Below are 26,880 nucleotides of genomic sequence, written 5' to 3' on the forward strand. Positions count from 1 at the left end.
AAACTATGGTCTGTCTGCTAAGACGCTGTGAAGAGAGTGGTCGGGTTGGTAAAAGCATTTTATCTGCGGGTTTGCTCTCAAGAGGGTCACAGGGAAAGTTCTCTGACTCCATTATTTTAAGCCACCAGAAGGCAATTGAACTATGAGAGGGGCCTCTTGTTTACTGGGGATTTTGCCCATGAGTCTTGAGAAAGCATCTGCTGTGGCCTGGCTCACCAGCTCCGTCACCCCCTTTGCCCCTGGAGAGTGCTAGCTCTTCCCTCTGCCAGAAACACAGCTGCTTTCATGTCTCCCCCTTGAGGGGTGGCCCGGCCTACCTTTCTGCAGCCCGACAGAGGGCCCTCGGAGCAAGTCCTGCCTGGAGACGGCCTTCATGGTCCTCTCCGCGTAGGGGGAGAGTTGCCTACGCCAGCCTTTGCCACCCGTCAGCTCTTTGGCTGGCAGGTGCCAGGTGGAGACAGTCAGTTGCTCAGGAGAGAGATTGTTCTGGGTAGTTACTGCTAGCAAGGAATCCCATTTTATCTACCTGCCATCAGAGTAATCTGTCCTCTGCTGGAGGCACCTCAGAGGAGCAATGAGCAGGTGAGGCACGGCAGATGGCAGTGCAGCCGGGTGACTCCGGGCTGGAGAGGGAAGCGGCCAGCCTGGGCTCTGGAGGCCGCTGGGGCATGTGCAGTGAACTCAGGAATCCTCCCCCGCCCTCCCCTGTTTATGGTGATATTCGGCCTCCTTTAGGAAACGCACAGTTTTCCTACTCCGTTTGTTCTCAGATTGGTGTTATACCCTGGAGCCAAATTAGTGGCTAAGAACAATTGGAAACAAACGGTCTTTCGGTGTCCCCCTGCTGCGATCTGGGGATCCAGGTGGGGACACCAGCCGAGTGGTTGCCTTTTCCACTGAGCCACCCCTCCGCAGAGAATCAGCATCCCAGAACCATTCAGCACAGCCAAATTCCCTCATAATCAGCCTGTGCTGTGCACATCTGCCTAACCTCAGTTAAACAAGCTGGAGCCCTGTTAAGTTATTTATGAAACAATATTCAGGACCAGCCCCCCGAGGCGAGTTAGGAAGTAATGAATGGAAGTGCTGTTTGGAGAGGCCTGCTCACCAGGGCCTGTGGCTGGCCTGCTGGAGTGCGTGGCTTTCTTCCCCTGGGAGAGACGCACAGACAGTCTTCTTTCGATGGCTGCCATGGTGGGCACTCTTTTCTGACATGTAGGTGGCTGTTGGCTTGGCTTGGACTCTACGGTGAATATTTCCACTGCCTCCAGGACTGGCCTGAGGGGAAGTGGCTGACCCTCCATCTTGCCATTGTCTGGATGTACCTGCCTGAAGTGGGGAGACCCTCATCTGTGGCCCCTACTTAACATGCTGGATGACACCTACCCCCTCAAGCAACCGGTGTCTGTTCCTCCCTTTAGACTATGGACTCCTTGAGGGGAGAGGGATAGATTTGTTGCCCGTTATTGATCTCCAACCTAGCAAAGGGTCTGACGCTCAAAACACATTCTGTAAACGAATGAAGGGAGCTACTGGCTGGCTTTCAATCCTGGACTCGTGTCACCCCTCTCTTAATCCATTTCTGCAGACATGAAATCAGGAGGATGGAATGGATAATGTCTAAGGTTCCATCCAGGTGCAACCGTGCACGGTTCTGACGATCGTCCCTCCCACTGCCTCTGGGCCGGCTCCTTCTGGATAGGCGCTCCCCATTGTGGCTGAGGTCCCCTCTGCCCTGGTGACGCTAGCTTCGTCATTCCACGGGTTTCCAGTCTGCGTCTTGCTCTCTGGTGGCCAGTCTGCCTGTGCTGTTTTCCCCTGACGCATCCATCCTCAGTCTGTCACTTTTCTCAGGCACACAATTGAAAGTTCCCTCCCAAGTAAAGCCAGACACAAAATGAGAGCTTCTTGGCCCAAAGAGATGTGTTTGTTCTGCCCTAGGCTGTCCCTCCTGGGTAGGCTGCATATACGCTTCCTTCTGGCCTGGACCCCTCTCCACAAGTGGAATTGAGGGCCTCCTCATTTCTAACCAGAGGAGGGTCAGCCCATAGCACATCACGTCCCTTTATCATGCCCCCTTTATGCCTGCTGCAGAACTACTCTCCCTTCCTTCCTCCCTCCCTCCCTCCCTCCCTCCTTCCCTCCCTCCCTCCCTCCCTCCCTTCCTTCCTTCCTTCCTTCCTTCCTTCCTTCCTTCCTTCCTTCCTTCCTTCCTTCCTTTCCTTCTTTTTAATGTTTTTAATTCATTTTTGAGAGACAGAGAGACAGAGCATGAACGGGGGTGGGGCAGAGAGAGGGAGACACAGAATTAGAGCTACTCTTTCTTTCTGCAACACTCCAACAATAACGATCATCATAGTTACTTGCATGAGAGAAATAATTTTAACTTTTCGGAATATATAATTATTTCGCTTCGTTTTTACAATATCTCTGTGTTGCGGGCAAAGCAGGAATAAACATTTTGATTTACTCGAGGCCTAAGTATTTACTGGTGTCCAGCTCAAGATTTCTGGGAAGCTTAGAACTTTCTAGCTTAATGTGAGCCTAGTGAATATCTCTTCCACCAATTCTTAACCTTCCTGGGGACACGGACAGCCTTGAAATCTTGGTAAAAATGTATAAATCCCTCCATAGAAAAATGTACACACAAATGCCATTCTGGATAAAATCGCAAGGGGTTTGTGGACCCCTAAAAATGTAAGATTCCTCTTGCCCTGTTCCAGACACTCAGTTCAGTAGATGAAGAAACTGAGGCCCAGACAAGGTCAAAGACCCCATAAGGTCAAAGGGGCACAAAGATAGGACTGTCTCCTGGGCCCTAAGACGCTTTCCAACGCACCAAGCTGCCCACGGCTGCATCGGGTGAAGGGCCCAAAACCCCTCATCATGTTCTCAGCTTCTTATTCCCTTTTCCTTTTAGATCTCCTGCAGTGGATTTGTGGGACTTTCATCTCAAGTTAGAGAGTGGCCCAACTCTCTACCAGTTGCTTCCTACTTCCCAACAGTTTAAAAACGTTTTTTTCTTTTCTTTTTTACCCTAAATTGTGTCTCATTTATCCAGTACCGGCACTCTGGAATCGCCTTGGCTCAGACGTTTCCACAGGAAAGTTGCCTTTCCTGTCAGCAGACTGGCCTGGGAGCTTCTGTCCCTTTCTGCCTGGCAGCCGCCCCTCTGTGTTCTCTCCCCTGGGCCTCAGAGACTTGGGGTTCCCTGCTCTCTGTGTCCGCCCTGGGCTCCCTTAGCCTCACCTTGGCTGTCAGCTGCTTCTCCTCCTGCTCTTTAACATCCCGGGCTCTTTTTTTTTTTTTTTTTTTTTTTTCTGAGAAGTTAGTGGTGGCGTGTATTTTTTTTTTTTTTAAATTTTTTTTTTCAACGTTTTTTATTTATTTTTGGGACAGAGAGAGACAGAGCATGAACGGGGGAGGGGCAGAGAGAGAGGGAGACACAGAATCGGAAACAGGCTCCAGGCTCCGAGCCATCAGCCCAGAGCCTGACGCGGGGCTCGAACTCACGGACCGCGAGATCGTGACCTGGCTGAAGTCGGACCCTTAACCGACTGCGCCATCCAGGCGCCCCGCGTGTATTTTTTTAAATTGTGATAGGGGCGCCTGGGTGGTCCAGTTGGTTAAGCGCCTGACTTGAGCTCAGGTCGTGATCTCACAGCTCCTGAGTTCGAGCCCTGCATCAGGCTCTCTACTGTCAGCACAGAGCCTGCTTCAGATCCTCTGTCCCTGTCTCTCTCTGCCCCTCCTCCCCCACTTGTGCTATCTCTCTCTCTCCCCCAAAAATAAATAAACGTTGAAAATAATAAAATAAAATTGTGGTAAAATGCGTATCACATAAAATTTACCATCTTAACCACTTTTAAGTGCACAGTTCAGTGGCATTAAGTACTTTCATAGTGTTGTGCAATCATCACCACCATCTATGCACAGAACACTTTTTATCTTACAAAACTACAACCTGTTATCTGTTAAACCCTAACCCTGCCTCTCCCTTCCCTCCCAGCCCCTTGCAGCTACTATTCTACCCTCCATCGCTACAAATATGACTCCTCTGGGTACCTCACGTGAGTGGAATCAGACAGTTTTTGTCCTTTGGTGACTGGATTGCTTCACTTGGCGTCGTATCGCTCCAGGTTTATCCACGTGGCTTTCCTTTGAAGGCTCAGTGATATGTCAGTATCCATATAACGCTTCTGTTCCTCCATTCATCTGTCCACGGACACTATGGCTGCTCTCACCTTCTGGCTCTTATGAGTAACGCTGCTAAGAACAGGGGTGTGCAAACATCTGGGTCCCCCCTTTCAGTTCTTTTGGGTGGAGGCATATTTTTGAAGTGTCTTAATTATCCTCCACTCTCCCACCAGCCTATTTTTATTTTATTCTTAAACTAACGCCTTTTTTAAAGTGTATTTATTTATTTTTAAGAGAGAGAGAGAGGCAAGGGCAGAGATAGAGGGGGACAGGATCCGAAGCAGGTTCTGTGCTGACAGCAGAAAGCCTGACACGGGGCTTGAACTCATGAACTGTGAGATCATGACCTGAGTCAAAGGCGGATGCTTAACTGACTGAGCCACCCAGGCGCCCCTTAAACTAACATCTTTTGAATACAACCACTGGCTTCACCAGGTCTGTGGCATGTGCCTCAAAGGACGCTTTCCCAGAGAGGTCCAGAGGCTCTTTCCTGTCCTCTCTCTCTAAAATGCCCCTGTCCCCTCCCCAGTCACTTCTGCTCCCTTGTCATGCTGCATTCCTCTTCCTAGTGCTTATCACCACTGGACTATATACGTGTGTATAAGTAGTTTGTTTCCTCCATTAGCATGTGATCTCCATGAAAGCGGAGACTTTTCTGTCTTCTTCATTGTTGTATCTTTGATGTCAGGCACAGTGCAGGTACACATGCCTAAGACATAATTTTTAAGTTATTAACTTGAATGATTGAATGAATGAATAAATAACCAAGGCACTATTCCTACCTGTAAAGATCTTACAGTCTGATAGACAGAGAGATGCATTAAAATCGTTGTACGGCGGGGCATGGGAGGGTGGGGGGGTTCCTGGGTGCCTCCGTTGGTTGAGTGTCTGACTCTTGATTTCTGTTCAGGTCATGATCTCACAGTTGTGGGGTCCAGCCCCATGTCAGGCACGTCTCTGAGCATGGAGCCTGCTTAGGATTCTATCTCCTTCTGCCCCTCCCCCACTTATGAGTGCTCTCACCTTCTCTCTGTCTCTCAAGATAAATAAATAAACAAACAAACAAATAAATAAATAAATAAATAGGGGCACCTGTGTGGCTCAGTTGGTTCAGCACCTGGCTCTTGATTTTGGCTGAGGTCATGATTTCACGGTTCATGATTCTCTCTCTCCCTCTCTCTCTACCCCCGCCCCCCTCCGCTATCTCCTTCAAAATAAATAAATAAACTTTAATAAATAAATAATAAAAAATAAAAATGAATAGATAAAATGGTTGTATGGCAAAATATAGGGGCTCTGAGGGGTGTGTAGGGAGCCCTGGCCATGGCTCTCAGACCGCCCTGGAGAGGTGGCCCAGGAAGTCCCTCCATGTACTCGGCAGATTTTCCCCTCTGATAGAAAGGCCCCAATTGTTGAGCAGCTATAAACTCGTTTTCCCACCAGTCTCCCCACCACCTCATGACATGATACTATTATCATCAGTGTCTGGGCAAAGAAATCAAGATGGAGTGAGATTAAGGAACTTGCCAAGGCCGTGAAGCTAGTGAGTGAGGCAGGTTTGGAATCTGACTTCTCTTTTTTTTTCTTCTTTTGTCAAATATTTGTCTCTTCCTTTATTAAGTTTCTTCGCAAAAATTACAGAGGTGACGGTGTTCCCTGCACCGGCAACAAGGCTAAGATGTGCTAAAAACGGTGTGCCTTCATCCCTGTCTTTCCAGTGCCCCATCCGCACCAGTGTGAACACCCTGGGCCACCCCTTCCACGCTGCCTCCGTGCTCACACAAACACATGCAAAGGGATCAACTCGTCCTAGAGTTTTCTCTGTTTTTATAAACTTGGAATCACTCCACACACATCCTCTGCTACTTACTTTTCTTATTTTGAACGTTATGGCCATTTTGCCTGGCAAAAGGTGTCGGTCGAACTCATTCTTTTTAATGCCCTCATGTATTTACAGTATGGTTGTACCAGGAGTTATCCAACCATTCCCCTATTGGTGGACATCCACGTTGCTTTAGACTTTTCCCCACGATAGATGCTGCCACATTATCCCTGTGCACCTGCCACTTTTTCCCTGTAGGATACATTCTCAAATTGGGGCTGCTTGGTCAGTCAGTGTATTTTCAATGACAGTAGATTCCGTATACTATTTTCCCAAAAGATAGTAGTGACCCAATGTCATGCTTTTAACCAGTACATCTTCTAGGCCTGACCGTCCCCACCCTTCTTCCTTTCCTGCTTTTCCTCAGAGCCCAGTACCCTCAAACTCATCCCAGCCACTTCCAACCTGGCCCAGGACTCTCCAGGAAGGTGGGAGGGACACCTCTTCCTCCTCTCACCTGTGACTGCACACTAGTCTGGGCATTGCTTTGTCCTCTCCTTTGGCCAGTGAAGACTGGTGGTCAGGAAACCTGGATTGTAGTTCTAATTCTGTTTGACCTTGGGCAAGCCACTTAACTTTTCTGTACGTTGGTTTCTTCATTCATAACTTGAAGGAGGTGGGGCTAGATGATCTGTAAAGTCCTCCCTCTCTCCAGATGACCTTCCCAGTTTGACACACCCACGGAGCTGGCTCTCCCAAGTGGAGCACTGGGGGTCTGTCTGCTCTCTGGGTGCCAGGGAGTGGGTGGGTGCTGAAGACAACCCAGAAGAGCCTTTCTACTGCTAACTTCCCTCAAAAGACTTTCCTGCAGGCTTGACTGCTTGTTCTGCCAGGAAGTGGTGGGTAGGCTGGGGATTCTGGAGCCAGATTGAGATAGAGCTGGGTTAGAACCCAACCCAGCCGTATTTCAGCTGCATGACCTTGGGCGGCTTGCCTCACCTCTCTGCGCCTTGACTTCTGAATCTGTTAAATGAGCAAGATAGAATGGCCTCAGTATTCTAGAGCAGGCTCTAATACAACGTTCTGCGATGATGGAAACGTACTCCATGTGAACCTTCCAGTACAATAGCCACCAGATACGTGTGGCTGTCGAGCACTTGAAATGTGGCCGGTGAGGCTGAACCCTGAATTTTAAATTTTATTTCATTTTAATCAATTAGGATTTGAATTTAAAAAGCCACACGTGGCCGGCAGCTACCTTGTTAGACTGCTCAGCCAGCGATAGAAGATGAACATTGGATCCAGTAATACAGTATATAGAAAGTGCTTAGCTGGCCCAGTGTCTGGCACATAGTAAGCACTCAATAAATGTTTGCTATTATTAGGTATTATGTGTCTTGCTTTCCGGCCCACCACGCCTCATGGCTCTCAATGACACCCCATACCGGCTGTCCCAGAGTCACCTGGGGGAAGGAGGGAGAGAGGGAAGGTGTTGCTGTGGTGGTGCCTGTCAGTAATGAGCCTTGCACTAAATGTTTCTGGTCTGCTCCTTTCCCTGGAGGGTCATGTGAGCCAGAGTGGTATGTGGCCTGCTTTGCAAGTGATTAACATGGTGTAAGCAATCTGCATAGAGAGAAAAAAACCCTCCGTTGGTATTCCATTATTCTATTAGAGTTTCAGAGCCGGGATTAAGTGGACATGATTTCTTCCTATGGGCCATTAATTTTGTTTTATTGCTGGTCTGATGGCCATTACCCTTTTTTGCCAATGCATTCCCCCATTAGGTTTGTACAATTAACAAAATATGTGCTGTTAGGGCTTTGATAGGAACAGTGGGATGGAAATAAAGGGAGGGGGTACGGCCGCTCCTGAGCCGGGGTGGGGAGAGGCTGGGCCCAGGGGTGGGGCCTCAGGAATAAAGTGGGCGGGGCTTGTTCAGCACCTGCCTTGTAGCCGTTGGCATTCCAGGAGAGCCGCCCTAGGACCTTTGCCGTCTGTCTCCAGGCTAGGAGTGGCATTGCCCAGGTGGGAGGGAAGGACACTCAGGCGGGCCTGCCTGGTAGTGCTGGTATTTTCCTGAATCCTGTCATCCACCCTCCCGCTGGCACCGAACAGCTGAGAACATAATGAGCCACCCACCCCTGTGCTGTCACTTTGAACCCGAACCTCTTCAGCAGGCAGAATAAGTCAGACTCTAGGTGTCTGACCCTGTGACGGGAGAGACTTCCAGGGTGACATCTGCCTTCTCTCAGGGGAAACAGGAGGACCCGTGAGTGATTAAAAGGGGGTGACTCGGGTGCCTGGGTGGCTCAGTCAGTTAAGCATCTGACTCTTGATTTCGGCCCAGGTCATGATCTCACTGTTCGTGAGTTCGAGCCCCGTGTCAGGCTCTGCACGGAGCCTGCTTGAGATTCTCCCCCTCTCTGCCCCTCCTCTGCTCACACTCTGTCTTTCTCAAAAGTAAATAATAAAAAACTATGAAAGGAGGTGGCCAATACTCAGCATCATCTAGTGATTGCCATGTGGAAATGCAGGATTGGCATTGTTAGGTCACCTGACCTTTGGAGAAAAGTTAGAAATACAGATGGTTAAAATTTGAAATTTCCCACTTTTGAGATGTTGGCAGAATTTATAAAAATTCCAGACAAGCAAGAGTCCATGGAGGGACTGCCAGTTGGCAACGCCTGTCAGACAATGAGGCGTCATGGAAGGGTTTTAAGGAGGAGTGGCCACAATCAAATTTGTGTTCCAGAAAGATGCCGGGCTGAGGGGAGGTGGTACACGGGCAAAAATGGGGTGAGGCTGGAGGCTGGGAGACCAATTAGGGCCCTGGAAGAGAGAGAAGGCCTAAGGCAGGTTGACGACGATGCCGTGGGGAAAAGGGCAGTGAGACTCCTAACGGAGAATCAGCAATCCTCCGAGGATGTCCATGGGGCCGGGGAGGCTGCCCTGTGAGCAGGTCCTGTAGCTCCTGAGGGTTTGCCTCTGTAGAGGGCCCCGCCGCCCTGGAAGCCCCCACCGCACTCCCATCGGATGCAGACAGGTCACGAGGGCCTCCGGGTCCTTCTCCTGTGTATTAAAGTCGTTAGGATTAGCCCACCAGTGCCAGCATTCCTTAGAGGGGTTTATATGTGAACCTGTACTTACAGGTATGGGCCCAAGATTAGAGGCCTGGGGAGCATGACCCAGGGAGCTCTTCCATTCCCTCTGCAACAGGGCGACCAGCACTGCCCGTGGCCCAAGGGGCTGAAGACAGGTGTGGCATTAGCATTGGCTCTTACCAGGCTTCAAGAAAGGCTGCACCCTCAGTGAGGGCTGGTGGGGGGCGGGGGTGGGGGTTGCATCTCAGAGCCAAGTATTTAGTGCCAGGTAATTTTATCTATTTTCAGCTACCTAGTTATTGTGTGATTTAGAGCCTGCTGGTCAGAGCCTACAGGGCTGCCACTGACAACCTCATTCAACAAGTGTAAATAAATAATTGGAAGCTCTTGCCAGGTGATGGGGGAGCAGAGGTGGAACAGAGAGGGTGATGGGGGGAGCACAGGTGGAACAGAGAGAAGCCTCGGCAGTGAGGTGGGGAGACACAGGACACACCGTCTGGATGGATGGGTGGTCCTTCAAGGGTTTCCTTCTGGAATGGTCTCTTCACGTTTTGTCTTCTTGGAAGTTTTGCTCTTATGCCTGTGGATGGGCTTTCAGAGAAGAGCATCCAGAGAGACTCTTGGTGCCCCAGAATGGGTTGTCATAATTTGTCCTCATCCCAAAGGTCTGGCTGGGGCAAGACCTGAAAAGCTTGTCATGGGCAGTGGGATAAATGCAGAAGGCCTCAATCTTCTTGATTTGCCTCTCATTCTCCTTTTCCATTCAGTTGCTGCCTGCCTTAGCTCAGAACACATAAAAACAACAAAAATCCTCATTTATTATTATTAGTATGTTCCAGGCAGCTCTGGGTGCATCATCTCATTTAATTTTTTTTAAATTTTTTTAATTTTTTTTTAACGTTTTTATTTATTTTTGAGACAGAGAGAGACAGAGCATGAATGGGGGAGGGGCAGAGGGAGAGGGAGACACAGAATCGGAAGCAGGCTCCAGGCTCTGAGCCATCAGCCCAGAGCCCGACACGGGGCTCGAACTCACGGACCGCGAGATTGTGACCTGAGCTGAAGTCGGACGCTTAACCGACTGAGCCACCCAGGCGCCCCTGCATCATCTCATTTAAAGATGCTACTGTTGGGGCCCCTGGGTGGCTCAGTCGGTTAAGCGTCCGACTTCGGCTCAGGTCATGATCTCACGGTTCGTGAGTTCGAGCCCCATATCAGGCTCTGTGCTGACGGCTCAGAGCCTGAAGCCTGCTTTGGATTCTGTGTCACCCTTTCTCTCTGCCCATCCCCCTGCCTCTCTCTCTCTTAAAAACTAAATAAACATTTAAAAAAAAATTTTAAAGATGCTACTATTAACCCCCTACCTTTTAAACAGGAGAAAATTGAGGTTTATAGAGATTAAGGTTAGGTTAACGATGGACCTAGGTTTGAATCCAGAACTACCTGGTTCCCACATCTTTACTCTTAACCAGGGTGATATACTGAGGTGCCTTAGCATGAGACTTAGAGCCCTCCCTGGCAGGTTAGTCTGGGCAACCTCACAGGTATATAGATATCAGATGGAATTTTGGTTTAAGGATTATCTAGTAGTCTAACCATATCATTTTGCCTATGGGGAAACAGAGGCACGGAGGGGGTAAAGTTTCTTGTCCAGGATCACGCAGTAAGTTAATGACAGAGTGAGGGTGTGAACCCATGTCTGGTGAACACCCCAGGCCTAGTGTTAGACTCGTGTTCTGTGTGTTCTCTGTGTTAGACTCATGCCCTTGCTAAGCCCTACGTTCATCTCTCTCCAGCCTTCCAGCTTTCCTGGGCGTGCTCCACGGGTGCCACTCAGCTCTCCTGGAGCATGTGCTACCTCCTGCAGGAAGCTTTGTTCTGTCCCTCTTCTACCTCATTCCCAGACAAACATTCAACAACTCGTTCCTCATTAACCATTTCGCAAGTTTCCTCATATTTATAAATGTGAGTGGTCAGTCTCATTTATAGTTCCATTTTATTTTCATGGTGAACAAGACAGGCCTGAGTTTAAATTCTGTTCCTATTATTGCACGGCTGCTTGTCTGAAGGCTTTTGACATGATCCCTTGCCTGCCAGGACCACACACTGCTGGCTCTGGAAGGCTCTAAAATACATGGCACATAGGTGGTTCCCCAGCATGTGTCCGTGGATCAGTGCCAGTTAAAGTAGACTTTTCCACTGATCATGAGTGAAAACTAAGGACAGCATGGAGAGGTCACATATTAACATGTGTGTGCACACATGTGTGTGTGCGTGCATGTGTGAGAGAGAGAGAGCAGACAGACAAAGAGAGAGAGGTAGAAAGAGAGGGAGAGGGAATGCATTCCATGATGCTGTATTTATTCAATTCAAAGAATGGTCCTGTTACTCCCCTTACTTTGGGGGTTGAGTTACTTTATGAAATGATGATAAATGAAGACAGTATCATGTTTTATCAATATAGAAGTTTGTCAACCCTATCAGACTCCTAATTTTTTTTTAACCTTTCATAGATGGGTGACGCCATGTCTGGAAGACCATGGTTGGAGCACCTTCTCACCCAGTGCAGATTCTCCTTCCAGGGTTGGGGAGCTCACTACCTTCTGAGGAAGCCTAGCTCATTTTTGGATGGTTCTCATTGCTAGAGGCTTCTTTCTTATATCGAACTGAAGGTTGACTTCCTCTAACATCGACCAGTTAGTCCTAATCTTATTGTCTAGTGTAACACAGTCCTTCTTTCATACAATTTCTTCAAATATTTAGGGGACCACCATGTGGGAGAAGGACGGGTAATCTTACGGACAAAGCCCTGTGTCCTAAGGGACACAGCCTCCTAGGAATGAAAACAGTGACAACAAAATAGCAATGACAATAGCTAACATTCAGCGAGTGGCTATTTTGTGTGAGTCACTGTCCCAAGCACTTTGCAGGATACAAAATCATTCAGTCCTCACACTAACCTCAGAGGTAGAACCCTTATTAGCCCCATTTTACAGATGGAAAACTGAGGCACAGAGAAGTTAAGTAACGTGTCCATCCCACTAGTAAGTGGTGGAGCCAGGATGGAAAACTGTGCAGGCTGGTTCCAGAGCTTGAGCTTTTAACGGCTAAACTTTTAACCCGAGCTTTAGCCACTGGACATCTTTGCTCACCTCCCCTCTTCACTGTCAAAGATATTGAAATGGAGGCGGGGGCGGTGGGGGGTGCCTGGGTGGCTCAGTCGGTTAAGCGTCCGACTTTGGTTCAGGTCATGATCTCACGGTTTGTGAATTCAAGCCCCGTGTTGGGCTCTGTGCTGATAGCTCAGAGCCTGGAGCCTGCTTCGGATTCTGTGTCTCTCCCCTCTCTACCCCTCCCCACCCCCGAAAAAATAAATAAAAACATTAAAAACAAAAAAACAAAAAAAGAAATTGGTTTTTGTATTGAGCCCAAATCAGCCCGTCCTCAAAGCAAGTGGCTTATCCAATTCGGCAAACCACCTCATCCATCCCAGGCCTCAGTTTCCCTGATCTAATTATAGTTCAGTCCCACAATCAAGGGAGTGGGTTGAGAGAAAAACACAGAAGGGACTGGTGGGATAATTTGCATGCCCTCTGCACCCTTCCCTCGCTCTTGGCCTACGTTGTCTTTCCTCTTCAGACTCCTCAGTATTCTAGAGAGTCAGCCAGTAGACATCCTTTATAAGAGTCATGGGCTGGGGAGCCTGGGTGGCTCAGTCGGTTAAGCGTCCGACTTTGGCTCAGGTCATGATCTCGCAGTTCGTGAATTCAAGCCCCATGTCGGGCTCTGTGCTGACAGATCAGAGCCTGGAGCCCACTTCAGATTCTGTGTCTCCCCCTCTCTCTCTGCCCCTCCCCTGCTTGCAGTCTGCCTCTCTCTTTCTCTCAAAAATAAATAAACATTAAAAAAAAATTTTAATTTAAAAACTACATTAAATGGGATGTCAAAACTGCATCTTAAATTAATATGGATTGATAAGTCAAGAGTGAGGGGACGGTTCATCCCTCCGTTGGACACTATATGGGAACGCAACTTAAGATCACATGTAATGGATTTCAAAGCAACACCACACTCTGGGGTCATCCTGAGCTTCTGTTAAACTCAAATAACCCACATCTTTTTTTTTCTTTTTTTTTTTTTAACCAGGTTACCCTGTTTGGTGTTTTTGCGATTGACTTTTGAATGTGAGAGTGGGATTTGGTGAATGTATCCTTGTCAAATCTTTTTCTACAATTCTGTAAAAAAGAAAAATGGATTTGCATGTGGACATAAGATGTAATAATTTGATGGGTCAGAGTGATGGGATGGTGGGCCATATTCCTTCATCTTCAAAGTTACCTCATTTACGGCTGTCGTGATGTTATTGTGCAAGAAACAAAAACTGGTAGAGGAAAACTTGGACTTTGTAGTTTTGGCCCCTTCTTTCAGCTTGTTAAAAGCTTTCTAACACTTTTGAACCCACCTCTCCAGGAGAGGCTATCCTTCCCAGCTTTACAGCATATGTAAATGAGAAGTCTGACATATCTTCTTCTCAGGTGCTGGTGTCTCAACACACAATCCCAGAGGGCAGGGATAAAGCACCACTGCATGCAATTCTATCTAGAGACTTCTTACACTGAGTTCACACGTGCTCAGTAGCAGCATGGCAGTTGTTCAAAAGAACGTAAGCTGGAGCCCACTGCCAACCACTGCCCATCCATGGCTGGTCCCAAGGTGCTGGTTGTAGATTCTGTTTGGAATGAACAGGGTCTACCAATGAACATTTCAACAGACGTACACAGAGAACCATGGTGGGCACTTGGCGAGGTTCTGGGGCTATAAAGATGCATAAGATGTGGTCCTTGTCTCAGAGGTGCCTCCTTGAGCCATTCATCTTGGTCATGCAGATGTTAGTAGACAGCCCCAGAGGAAGTACGGACACCATCCTGAACAAGAGGGACATTTTCTTTTCATGAGCACATCACGGTATGGCCCACGGCCAAATCTTCTGTCTGAAATTCCACCGCTTCCAAGAAGTCTGTCTTAATTAAAGGGAAAATATTATTAGAGGGGTCGGGGCAAGGGGGTTCCTCTTCTTCGTGTCATTTCCTTGTTGAAAAACTTTCAATGGCTCTCTTCCAGCTCCTACCCCCAGCCTGGCCTCTCGGCCTGACACTCACAGCCTTAGATGCTCTGGCCCCATCTGGCTTATTCAGTGTTGGTCTCTCCTGGTTGCTTTCAGGCAAAACAGCCTCTGCCTTGTCCCAGGGCACTCCCATGCTGCCCCCCTCTCATCCATGCCTGGATTGCTCCCTTTCCACGAATGCCCTCTTGCACCCTTCTGCTGGCCAAATCTTGCCAATCTCCAAGGCCCCATGCAAGTTCTCCCTATGCCCAAATACTTCTTGAGCACCTCAGCTCTTGCCAACTTCATTTCTCTGTGGAGAGAGAATTATAGTCCCTACCACACAGCTCAGCACTACTGTGCATATAGCCTTGTCTTGCACAATATCTGGTGATGTTCCATATGGGTAATCTTATTTCCCGAATGACGTGGCAGCATTTTTATAGCAGGACCCATCCGTGGGATTTTATTCCTGCTGCACCTAGCCAGCGTCGATCACGGAGCAGACACTCATAAGTATGTGCTGGGTTTTTCTTGTTGTTGTTGCTCTATTTCCAGAAAGAGAATTAAAAGCAGTCACATTTTTTTATCTTTCCAGTCCTTCCCTCATCATTCTTCCCCATCTAGCCCAACTGCACTCTTCACCTTTCCTTGAAATTTCTCTCTTCCATCCAGATTTTCCATAATCCTGCCATAAACAACAACCTGGGCTTTGTGGTTTGCTAGTTTTTCACAGCCTTCCCCATGTAGGTTGCAAGCTTTCACAGGGGCCGTTCAGCTCTGTCCCTCTGCATGGGGTCTCCCTTCAGACGGGAGGCATCAGTAAATGATTATTGCCTTGGTCAGCTCAGGGCTCTCAACAGCCATGAGCCTGTTTTATTCTGGGATTCCTATAGGGAAGGGGATGAAACTCGCAAGAAATTGAGGCAGCAAGCAGGTAAGGAGGGAGTGATCCTCTCTCTCTGTCCTGGTTAGCTGTCTAAACAATGATCATTTTGCACCAAGAGTGTCTGGATCGGGAAGTTTTCCCACTCAGGACTGTGGGAATAGAGCTGTAGTCCTGTGCTGCTCCTGAGCCAGAACGACTCCTGAGTTTACCCTCATCCCACGTTGGCTCTCACTCAGAGCTCTCACTCAGCAGAATCATACACATCTATAAAAAAACGTTTTCTTTTATTGACAGGTGAAGTCTGGAGCAGGATTCTGAGGCTTTCTGTCCTCCATGCCGCTCACCAGAAAAGGGACTGTGAACTGTAAGTAACTTTGATTGGTGTTTCCAGGCTGACTCAATAAGGTTATGGGTTAAAGACCAGCCCTGAACCTAATCTTTAACAGTCATGCAATTGTGCAAGAGAAATCCTCAACAATGAGCTAGTCAGAATGTAAAATACAGTGGACTTCTAATTAGATTAGGTCTGAATGTGACAAAGAAGCCCTGTAATATGACATCCTATTTAATTAGACTTTATTGATTATGCATTAAGGTGGACCTGATGTATTATGTGTGTCATGAGTGTTGGAGAGGGAAGCTCTTGAGTTTGCAAGGCCAACCCAGACCCCAGCCATTGTCATCTGTGGGCTAAGCTGGGGAGTCAGGGAAAGCCCACACTGGCTTTGACACATGGTTGATTTTTAGGGCGGCGTGAGGGAGGGGAAGGGGGACACTGCTGGTGGCAATGATAACACCACCTTAAGCTCACGTGCTCATTTTGGCTCTCCCGCTTGGCAAAAGTCTACCCACCTGCAGGACCCAGCCTAAGTCGAGCCTGCTCCTCGAACCCTTCTTTAGTAAGTCCAGCTAGAAGTGATTTCTCCCTCTCCTGAAGTTCTTCTGTGCTCACATGGCAACCTCCCCCCTGACCGGCATCTTCCTGCGCGCCCCCCAGCCGGGCTGTGAGCTCCTGGAGGGCAGTCTGGGATTCCGGGGTCTCCGTGTTCCCACTGCACCCTCAACCTGGTCTCTGCTCAGCAGATGTTAGCCAGAAGACTGGGTCGCCCAGGCTATGTAGTTTCCCCACCCCGCTTCTGGGGCTACCGGAGGCTGGGCTGCTGCCGCGCCTTTGATAGTACATTGGCTTCCAACCAGTCCATGGAATTATAAATGATTAACCGTTATCAGCGCACATCTTCACCTCTGTGTAAAAATAGATTGACTGTAATGAGTATTTGAATAAATCATAAGAATGGCCGCCATGCGATCGTCTAACATCCTGCCGATGGCTGCCCGGTGAGTGAGCAGGGCGCCGGCCCTCCCGCCTAATGGCCTGCGATTCAGTGCTGGTCGCCTCTGTGATTGACGGGCTGCGGCTCCCAGGGCACCTCCTCCACAACCCAGGCTCTGGAGTGGTCGGATCCCCGGGCCCCAGTGGGAGGGGGGAGGGTGGGGGGGCGGCAGGGAAGGGTGCCTCTCTCCATCCTGTTCCGGGAAAGCCTACCTGGGAGATGCAGCCGGGGGCTGGGGGAGCCAGCGTAGATAGACCTTGGTGAGAATCTTGTCTCCTCGCACTAGAGGTTAAAGGGGCCTCATAAGTCAAGTCAAGTATGAGAGAAGCAAGCTGAGCGTGAACCTTAATGAGAGTGGAGAGTGGGGGAAAAGATGTGCATGTTCCCTCCCTGCGGCCGAGGGCCCCCCACACGTGTCCAGGGGAAGCCCCCTCACTTAGGAACACACTCTTGGACCTGCATTGAGAGATAAGAGCATGAGGACCCTGCCTTTTGGAAGGAAGTGGGGGGGGGGGTGGGCTCAGAGGGCCTGGGGCCACTTGAGGAGGGAATAGTCTGAGTGAAGACCTGTGAAGGCTGGATTTGAGAGGGAAGCAGCAAACATTCTGTTTCATTCCAGCGGTGTTCCAGTTACTGTGGCTGTGTAACAAGCCACCCCAAAAGTTAGTGTCTTAACAGTGTTTTTTATGTGCATATTCTGTGAGCCAGGAATTCAAACAGGGCACAATAGGGACAGTTTGTCTCTGTTCCGCTGGGTCTGGGATCTCGGCTGAGGCAGGTGAAAAGCTGGGTGCTGGAATCAACTGAAGGCTCATTTACTTATAATTCGGGGGGCTAATACTAGCGGTTGGCTGAGATGTTAGCTGGGCCTGCCGGCCAGGCCCATGTGACTGCTCCAGGTGGCTTGGGCTCCTTCTCAGCATGGCGGCTGAATGCCAGGAAGGGAGCACCCTGAATGAGAACAAGAGCCAGGTGGGAGCTGCATTGCCGAAGTCAAGCAGCATTACTTCCACCATGTTCTCTTGGGTGGGGCAGTTACACAGGCCTGCCTCAATTCAAAGAAGGGAACACAGACATCCCTGCCATCATGACTCGAAGGATGAGTGTCAACAGCACATGAAAGGAAGAGATAGGGACGGGATATATGTTGTTGCAACCATCTTTGGAGAGCACAATCTACCACGACTGGTACCTGGCAAGTCTGACATAGTATAGCCTCATAATTTCCACAGACAGGCTGAAGAAACCCCCATCCTTGGGCATCAAACTGTCCCTCATGTCACGGAATGTCTGGGTTTAAAGCCCCTCCCCCCGAGAGGCCAGGCTAGGCTTCCTCCCAAAGCGGGACCCCCCCAAGGACATGCTGGAGTTCGGAGTTCCTGCAGCTGGTGGAAGCTTCCATATTAGTGTCCGTTTCCGCAAAAGTAGTCCAGTTTGCAACTCACAGCTTGAGGTGCCAGGTATGGCGGGACACTTAGATCTGTGACCAAGGATTTCTCAAGCCTAGAGCCTTCATTCAAGGCTCCCCACACCCCCAACTCAATGGCCTTCCAAGCTGGGGGAGGTTTCAGCCAAAGATCAGGACTTAAGAGGCTACTGGGGCTCTGTAGAGGACTGGGGAAATCTGCGCAGCCTTTCCTATCTGATCCCCGTGTCCTCTCTTTTTCCTGCCCTTCTGCCACATACCTGTGCCATTAAGGGACCAGACCCCTTTTCCTTTGTCATTTTACTGACATGGATGCAGCTGAATTTTGGAAGAGAATCTGAGTGCCTGGATGCCTTGTTGTGACTTAAGAGGATAGAAACAAAACTCAAGCAACAGAAGAGTGGAAACAACCAATTCATTTCTCCAAAGGGCTGAGATATGAGAATGGCTAATGCTGAAAGGGTGGGAACAGGGAGGAGAGGGATAAGGGGGCTTGGTTTTGATAAAAAGGTGCTGGAGTTGGGAAATGTAGGTCAGGAAACTAAAGTTTAATTTGGACAAGTGAAGGAACTGATAAAAACGTAAAGATCATTTGTATTTTCAAGGCTCCAACTTGGAGGTGGGGGGATTGGATCTGAAGCCCCAAAATGAGTTTGGATCCTGGCTTAGCACCTTTGTGACCCAGGCGTATCTGCTTCGGCTTCAGAGCCCTCATGTCCAGAATGGAGATGGGATTGTATACGCTTCCCAGGTCTGCTGTGGGGACTGGAGGGAAGCCAGCATGCGAAAGCACTAAAGCCATTCTTGGCGCTCAATAGCTACTCAAAAAACGGTTCAGTCATTTCATCCACCCAGTAAATAAATAAAAAGTGGAGTTGAAAAGATTGTCCCTCTCCATTGCTCCTGACAGGGATGGTCAAGAATCTCTCCTTTAACTGTATCCTCCATAAAAGTTCACTCATAAACTATTGATATTTTAATAATACACATTAGCATCTTGCCCTTTGACAAATGAATATTGAATGAGCAATAAAGAGGCAAAAGAGTAACCAGATTTAGGGCTGGCTGCAGGGAAGCTGGGATCTTATGTAGTTGTCAGAGGGAATATGCCCCTTTCCAGGCACCTTGTGACTCATCTCTCTCCCCAGTGACCCCTAGGAAACAGCTTTGTAAAGAGCGCTCAGATTCTAGCCCCGCCCAGTGTGAGCAGGATTTCTCCTACCATTTCTTTCACTTGGCCGGAGGGGACTTGGGAGAAGAGAGGAAAAGTCATTAAAGAGCTGCTAAAGGCATGGATGTTTTGCCCACGTGTGAAACACCTTAGATCTCTCCATTACCTCTGCTAAAGGTGCCGACCTCTTCCTGATTCGAGATCTCCCGCTCCACAAATTGAAAAGTCTAGAGACAGTGCACCCACCCCCAATCAGGTGATGAGCTTAAGAAATGTAGCCGGGACACAGGGGTGCCAGAGCACCTGGCGTGGGGGTCCCAAACAGACTGAGTTCAGCCACTGGCCCTTGACGAAATTCAAAGGCAGGGAGAGGAGCGGTGGTGACATAAGAAAGGCATTTATTTCAGCGAGGCCGGCACCAGGAAGACAGTGGCCCAGCAATCTCAAAGACCAGCTCCACAATGCTGAAAATAAGAACATAAGGAAAATGTGGGACAAAGGTCGGTGGGTACACGCAGGTGGGCGGTAAAGGTCAGGTCCATCACTGTCTTGGGGTCAATCACAGGGGTCTTGCTGGTGTCGGGACAGTTGTTCTTGCTTGAGGGGGTAGTTTTGGTTCCCATCACGGGATGCTTTGTGCACAGGGTCGTTTGAGTTAAGAGATAAGCTGGAAAGAACTTAATCAGTTAGGAAGTACAGACTGAGATTGAAATGGAGGTAGCTGAAGTCCTCTTTCAGAAATAACTCACACTAGTTCTACCCGCCTCTCGGCCTTTCTCCTCCAAATCTTGATTGGGGCAGTTGCAAAGGCCTATGGGGGGTGTGTTAAGGTTTGTACGACAGAATTCCCTGCCTCTTGCAGCTCCTGTGCCCAGCCCCACTGCCATAGCCTCCAGTATCTCGTGGCCTCCATCTGGGCTGGGAGTCCTTGAGTGTGCAGAGAACAGTGACAGGGGCTCTTCGTTGGTCCGGCTTAATTGGTGTGATTTAATGGCGTTTCTGGCGGATTCAGATTTATACGGCTTTCTGAGCTGCAAATCTGCTTTCTAAATGTAGAATTTTTGTGGAGTGGTAAAAAATAATGGCTGTTCTGTGATTCCTGCCTCCCGAGCTAGGAGATTGCAATTTACATTATGCAAATAGACATTATGCAATCAAGGCACTTTAGCAGGAATCTGGCGGCAGAGCGGCCGCTGATGAGATGCCGAGGTCTGCAGCCCCAACTGAGGGGCTCTGCAAGAGCGGAGATGAAGTGGGGAGCGGGTGGAGCCGGCGGGAGGAGGCAGAGTCTGTTCCGGCTGGCCCAAGGAGGCAAAGTGGAGCCTGCCCAGAGATGAATGCATCCGGGGAGCTGCCAAAGCGACTCTCTCAATTAATGGCTTTGTTTAATCATACCCCCTGTCCAGAGGAGTATTGTCTTACGGATAATTTCGTTTGCCTAACGAGATTTTGCTAATTAAATCTCCTTTCAGTTGGTGTGACTATGCCTGCAGGAGAGGGGGCTATTTGGAGTCTTCTCCATAAACCTTTCTGGAGAGGAGCTGAGAAGGAGGGGAGGGAAGGAAGGGAGGGGAGAGAAGAGGAAGAAGGGGAGGGAGAGACTTCCTGCTGTGAGCAGGCCTAGAGAAGCTTTGAGGGTTTGGGAGCTACAAGCTGGCTGCTGCCACCCACCCGGCCTTTCTGTCCTGTTGGGTAGAAGCGCAGACTCATAAATCTTTGTTCCACCCGAGGGATTTCCCCCTTTTTTTCTTCCTCTCTGGCTCCTGTCACCTCTGCTATTATCCCTTCTCAAGTTCTTCCCAAATCCCCAGGAGATCGCGAGGGATTTCCAAGTACTGCGTGGTGGTGGTGGTGGCAGTGGTGGTGGCAGTGGTGGTAGAGAGATGGTGGCCATGTGGGAACCCTCCCCTTGCTTTTTGCCGTTAGCCAGCCAGTCTGGCTCTTCAGAGAGGAGAAACCGCTCCCAAATTGACCATTTCTCCAGGGATAATTGCGTGAATCAAAGAGGAGAATACCTCATCAAATTCATTTATCATCAGAGTCGGCCAAGGATAATCTCCTATATATGGAGGAGCCTAGTGCTGCGCCTGAATAGTGGGAGCCTAATTAATACTGTTGTATCTGGCCAGTCACGCCTGTGCCCCGCAATCCCCAGTGGTGCTTTGCTGACCGTAGCCTACTTGGCCTGATTTACCGTGGGCTTCACAGCTCAACCCTGTCTACTTTTCCAGTTTCATCTCCTACCCCCCACGCTGTTCCTTCTTCCCTGTTACTTACAGACACTCAGACACATGGGCACATTCCTACTCCTGATACCCCAAATACACCTAGTTGCTCAGTTCCCCTCAGATACTCTGTATAACTTCACACCTCAGTGCCTTTGCACTTGCCATTTCCTCTCTCTGGAATCTCCTTGACCTGGTAACCCCTGTTCCTCTTGCAATACCCAGCTCACATATCTCCTCTATGACTATCTCCTTATGGAGCTTCCCCCAGCTTTTGTGAAATACTGCTGCACTCCTTCTTTTCATCTATGTCATTATAGGACCTTAAATATAGTTATTTGTCTGTCTATCCAAGTTAAGGACTGAATCTTATTCTTCTCCTATCCCAGTACCTAGAACAAGGCCTGACCATAACAGGCACCCTACAAGGTTGGTTGAATGAAAAAAGGAATGAATGCACCTAGGAGAAGAGGATGGGGTGATGGAGAGGTACCCCCTGGTAAGTCCTTGAAGCCCCAGGATGTACAATGGCAGTAGGAAGTCAGGAGACTGATTTCTATTGAGATTCTGCAGAGTTGCCTGTCCATTACCTTTACTTCCTGGGTGGGGAGGCACTACCTCTGTGGGCTAGCTCATGCACTACGTGTGTCAGCACCTCCTGTCACACATCCTCACATAGATCCTGTGAGGTGGGGATTGGTTTTGCTGAGGGAACCGAGACTAATATATCCACATCAGGAAGCAAAGCAGTGGTCAGCTGTCACTGGGCCCACTGGCTGGGTCCCAACAGGATCTACCTCTAGGCAGGTAAAAGCTATGCTTTCCAGTGTCCCTCCCCATTTATCCATCCATCCATCCATCCATCCATCCATCCATCCATCCATCCATCCTTCCATCCATCCTTCCATCCATCCATCTTTCCATCCATCCTTCCATCCATCCATATATCCATTCATCCACCCTTGCATGCATGCATGCATCCATCCAACCATCCATCCTTCCATCCATCCATATACCCATTCATCCACCCTTGCATGCATCCATCCATCCTTTCATCCATCCATCTTTCCGTCCATTCATCTACCCATGCATGCATCCATCCATCAATCCATCAATCCATCCACCCTAGAAGTGTATCACATCCTTGCTGCCCATGACACCAGGGCTCACACAGTGCTGGAACGCCTGTATGTCTGTGTGGTGTGCTGTAGGGTGGGGAGAAACTTAGGCCCCACGGGGCAGCCTCTCCCTGGATCTGGACTGTTACCCAACTAGCGGTGGGGATGTCAGGTGTGGAGGAGTCTGCATTCCGTGCTGGGGAGCATGGGGACGGTCTAAGAGAAATGGCTCCTATCTTCACGTGTGATAAGGGTATGTGTATGTTACATGTGCACGTGCAGGCTGCAGGTGAATGAGCATGTGAGTGTGTGTGAGTGAGCATGTGTGTGCATGTGAGTGAGCGAGGCAGTGTTTGTAGAGAGCGGCTTTGTGTTTGTCTTGGTTCCTGAGTTTCAGTGCTTTGCTTTTTGCTCTGGTGTTTTCCTATTGGTCCAGATACATCTGTCAGGGTGCTTCTCTGCAGCTAGGCTTTTATTCATCTTAATATGCCCACCGTGCTCTCGATGCTCTGAGTCTGAAGTATTTCTTGGTACATAATAGGTGTTCAACCAGTGCTCCGGGATGCACTGAATGGTTGAATGGCTGAATGATTGAATGAGTGCACAAGCGTGCACTCTGGTGTCCGTTAGACCTGACTTTGAGCCTTAGTACTGTTATTTGTGTTGCTGAGACCTTGGGATCAATTTTCTCATCCAGAAAGTGAGAATCTGAAACTACCTATTCTGTCTTTCTCAAAGGGCTGTTGGTAGAGGATCGTAAGAGGTCTGTGAAAGTGGTTTATAAACTATGGAGCACTATGCAAGTATAAGAGGTTGTTATTATAATGGTTATTACACTTGAAGTGATCATTGTGTCTGAAAATTAGGGATTCTGTTTTCAAGAATATAAAACCATCCTGGCCTGATTTGAACTCTGAGATTTACAGAGCAATCATTATAGGAACTGATTCCAGGTTTGCCCAGCTGTGGGAACTCTCAAGGGGCTGGGGTGGGAGGCAGGGGCTGGTGAAAACCGTCCATCTTCACTTCATGCCACCCGTCTCCCAAGTGGACCCACATGAAGGTCTCTCCTGAGTCTCTGAAATTGCCTAGACTTCTATGCCTCATTATCTTTGCAAATGCTGTTCCCTCTGGCAGGAATGCTTGTCTCCTTTTTCCACCCTCTTCTGACCCTCTCATGCCGCCAAGTTGCCGCACTGTCCCCAGGCTCCCAGGCTACCACGTCTGCCTCTCTGAAGGCATTTATCACAGTGTTCCTGGGACTGTTAATATCTGTCTCCCTGGCCTCAGCTTGCACTTCTAGGACAGAGGAGGGCTTCTTCCCTGCAGCCCCAGAGCTAAGGGGATGGATGGCTAGACGGTGAAAGGTGAAGGGGAGGGTTGGGATTTGGTAGATGCCCAGGATTTGAGCTTTTTTTTTTTTTTTAATTTTTTTTAATTTCTAGAGAGGAGAGAGCACAAGCAGGGGAGACAGGCAAAGGAGAGAGAGAGAGAGAGAGAGAGAGAGAGAGAGAATCTTACACAGGCTTCATGTTCAGTGTGGAGCCCGATGCAGGGCTCTATCTCACAACCCTGGGATCATAACCTGAGCCAAAATCAAGGGTCAGACACTTAACCGACTAAGCCACCCAGGCGCCCCAGGCTTTTGAAGCCCCAAGTCTGTAGGGGAAGATGAGGAAGAAGCATCAGAGAAATGAGCACTGCCTTGAAAATAACCCCCAAATTTCTGAGAGCTATTTTCCACCCACTTTCATGCCCCAGATGTTGAATAGGCTGATCTTCCATGGGGTTTCTGGGCCTGGGGACATCAGTCCTGTACAGGTGAGTGACTGGCCGTCAGCCAGGTGGGAGGTGAGGCCTCCAGGTTAGAGCTGAGGCCTCAGGACCCGGAGGCACCTGCCTGTTGCTGACCCCTTCAGGTGAGCAGTTACCCACATGGGGAGGCAGGTGCTGCCTACCTCCTTCCTCAACCCTTCCAGATTCTTTCTCTTGGTGGAGTCAGCCCCAGCTGGTGGAAAATCTGTTGGAAGCCCTCCTAGGAACTGGCTCCCTTGCTTCTCTCCCTGTGTTTGGAGGCATCTTGTCTCCACCCTGCTCTGGGCCTCTCCCCCACACTCTCCCACTCCCAGCCACTCTCCTGGAGCCCCAGGCAGCCGCAGCCAAGTGCCAGGGGGCTGGGAGCGTTTTCATTACCGAATGCACTGAACCTATTTGTGAGTGTTTTGCAAAGTGTTTAATCCAAGGTGTTCCCTCAATTAAATTAGTGCAAACATCTGTGTCCCACATCCACCCCCATTTGCATTCTGTGCCATTTATTACAGCGGGAAATTGGAATGCACCTTAGGAATACTTAGGACCGAATTAGGCTAGGTTGGGGTGGGCGTCTGGGGGCGGGTGTCTGAGGGTGCCTGGGAGGTTGGTCCACAAGGTGGATCCTTCTCCAGGCTGGAGTTTGCAGGCGGAAGAGTGACTTTCTGGCGCAGGAGACTACACGGAGAGAAGCGTCAAGGGGCCCAAGACCACCGGTCTTGTGGGGGAGGTTGAGTGAGTTTAATTAATGCCCCTGATCCCCACCTGGGCCTAAGTACCTGCGGAGGCAGGAGGAGTTCACTGCTGTTGTGTTGTAACTTTAAACCCAATTAAAAAAAAAAAAAAAGTGTATCACATTCAAGTGACCCACCTGGGTCTCTCCCTGGGGGAGCCTTTTCCTGCTGGAAGGCTTGTTTTGTTGTTTTTGTTGTTGTTGTTTGTTGTTTGTTTTTTTTATCATGAAACCGCTCAGCCTTGGTGACTGGCTGAGTGTGGGTGGCAGCTCTCTTCTCCATACCATGTGATTCCCACGATTGTCAAGTACTTCGGGAGTCCTACTGTTCTACTAATGTCGGGGACATTGAAGAAGAATAGTTTCCGCTGTGTGACAGGTGCTGCATCAGCGCTTCTCCGGCATTATCTGTTGTAACCCTCCCCACAACCCTCTGAGACAAGTCCTCTAATAACAGAACAAATGAGGGAGCCGGGCATAATCAGAGAGGTTAAGCAACACACCATTGTCCCACAGCTAGAAAGAGGAGCAGTGAACTCACATCTGCACGACTCTGAAGACAGTGCTTCGCGCTGTACTCGGACATCTCTCTCAGATGAAGCAGCTAGGATTGACTTTGAATCAGGGACCTTGTCACCTCCTCAAATCTGGCGGCCAGCACGCCCTGGCCAAGCTGTGCAGAGGTGCTGGTTGTTCCCCACCTACCCCAGGTTTCTAGCCCTCTCTAATGGGATGGCATCGCCTGTGGCTCCTGGGTCCTATGATGGGTTGCTCAGCCTGCAGGTGACTCACCTGAGGGAAGAGACTCCTGGCTTTTGTGGGGGTGGGGCAGGGAGCAAAAGGAGAAGCTGGGCGGTGGGGGGGGGGTATTGAGGAAGAGGATCACAGGATGCTCAAGGACCTTAGAGATCCTTGAGCTCAAGCTCCTTAGTTACTGAGTGGGGAAACTGAGCTCAAAAGGAGCTGACAACTTGCCTCAGGCCACTGAGGGTTTGCTGGTGGAAGCTGGAATGGAACCCTGGACTCCCAACTCCTGGGAGGGGAACTATGTCAGGGCCTGGAGAGGTCCCCAGGATTTCATAGGGCAAGGGCCAGCTTTCTGGATATGTAAAATATAAGTCAAGGCTGGAGCAAGGGACCAGGGTGAGAAGGGGATGGGAGGCTGCCGTGGCTGTGGCTACTAAGGGTCCTTACGAACTGCCCTTAAGAGAGAACCTTCCAGGTCCTAGAAGGCTGCTGGCCATCTACGGCCTGGGCTCTGGGGCAGTTTCTCACCAACTGGAGACATCCTGGGGCCAGCAGGACCCAGGGCTGAAGACCACCAGCTGGTGTCCATCTCTGTCTTCTCTTTGCCTTACCCACTCTGTGGTCTGGGAAGGATCTGGAAGAATAGTGTCCAACCGATTTGAGCTTCCTCTCCCTCCGCCAACCATGTCTTACTTAGTTTCCCCATCTGTTAAAGAGTAATAAAAACCCCATCTTATAGGATCGTTGGGAAAATTATGGGAAATTATAGGCATGCTCGACCCTGCTCCGGAACTTAGAACATTATTGCTAGTTTTCCTTTCTTTTCCATGGCTCCTGTCTACTTTCCCCTCTGAGACCCTGTGCCTGCTCCTGGATGGGTGGAGGGCGGTGCTCTGTCAAGATGATGACAGGCATCCCCTGTCCCAGCTCTTCCTCCTCCCTTTTCACTTCCCTCCCTTGCTCATCAAAAGACTTTAATAAATGCATCTCAGCATGTGGTCCTGCCTGGGGCTTTATAAGAATGAATTGCTTATCTCAGCTCCTACTTCCTAGAGATGACAATTTACCATCTATATACATTTATTAAGCACCAACTGTGTGTGGTACCCAGCTCTAGGCACAGCAGGGTCAGCCTAAGAGTGACTCCCAGGGCTTCTCTCTCCTCCCAGGGCCCCAGCAGTTCCTGCTTTCTTGGATTGGCTGG

General features: G+C 49.5%; 1 protein-coding gene across 9 annotated transcripts in view; it reads left to right on the forward strand.

The window, feature by feature from the left end:
* PKNOX2 (PBX/knotted 1 homeobox 2) overlaps positions 1-26,880 on the forward strand; it is a 319,107-nt gene that overhangs the window by 109,585 nt on the left and 182,642 nt on the right. For all 9 annotated transcript variants that reach the window (XM_058687202.1, XM_058687198.1, XM_058687200.1 and 6 more), the window contains one exon: positions 15,408-15,477. The gene's annotated coding sequence lies outside the window, so the exon portion shown is untranslated. The remainder of the gene's footprint in view (positions 1-15,407; positions 15,478-26,880) is intronic.

Source organism: Neofelis nebulosa, chromosome 10 (assembly GCF_028018385.1).
Source record: "Neofelis nebulosa isolate mNeoNeb1 chromosome 10, mNeoNeb1.pri, whole genome shotgun sequence".
NCBI lineage: Eukaryota > Metazoa > Chordata > Mammalia > Carnivora > Felidae > Neofelis > Neofelis nebulosa.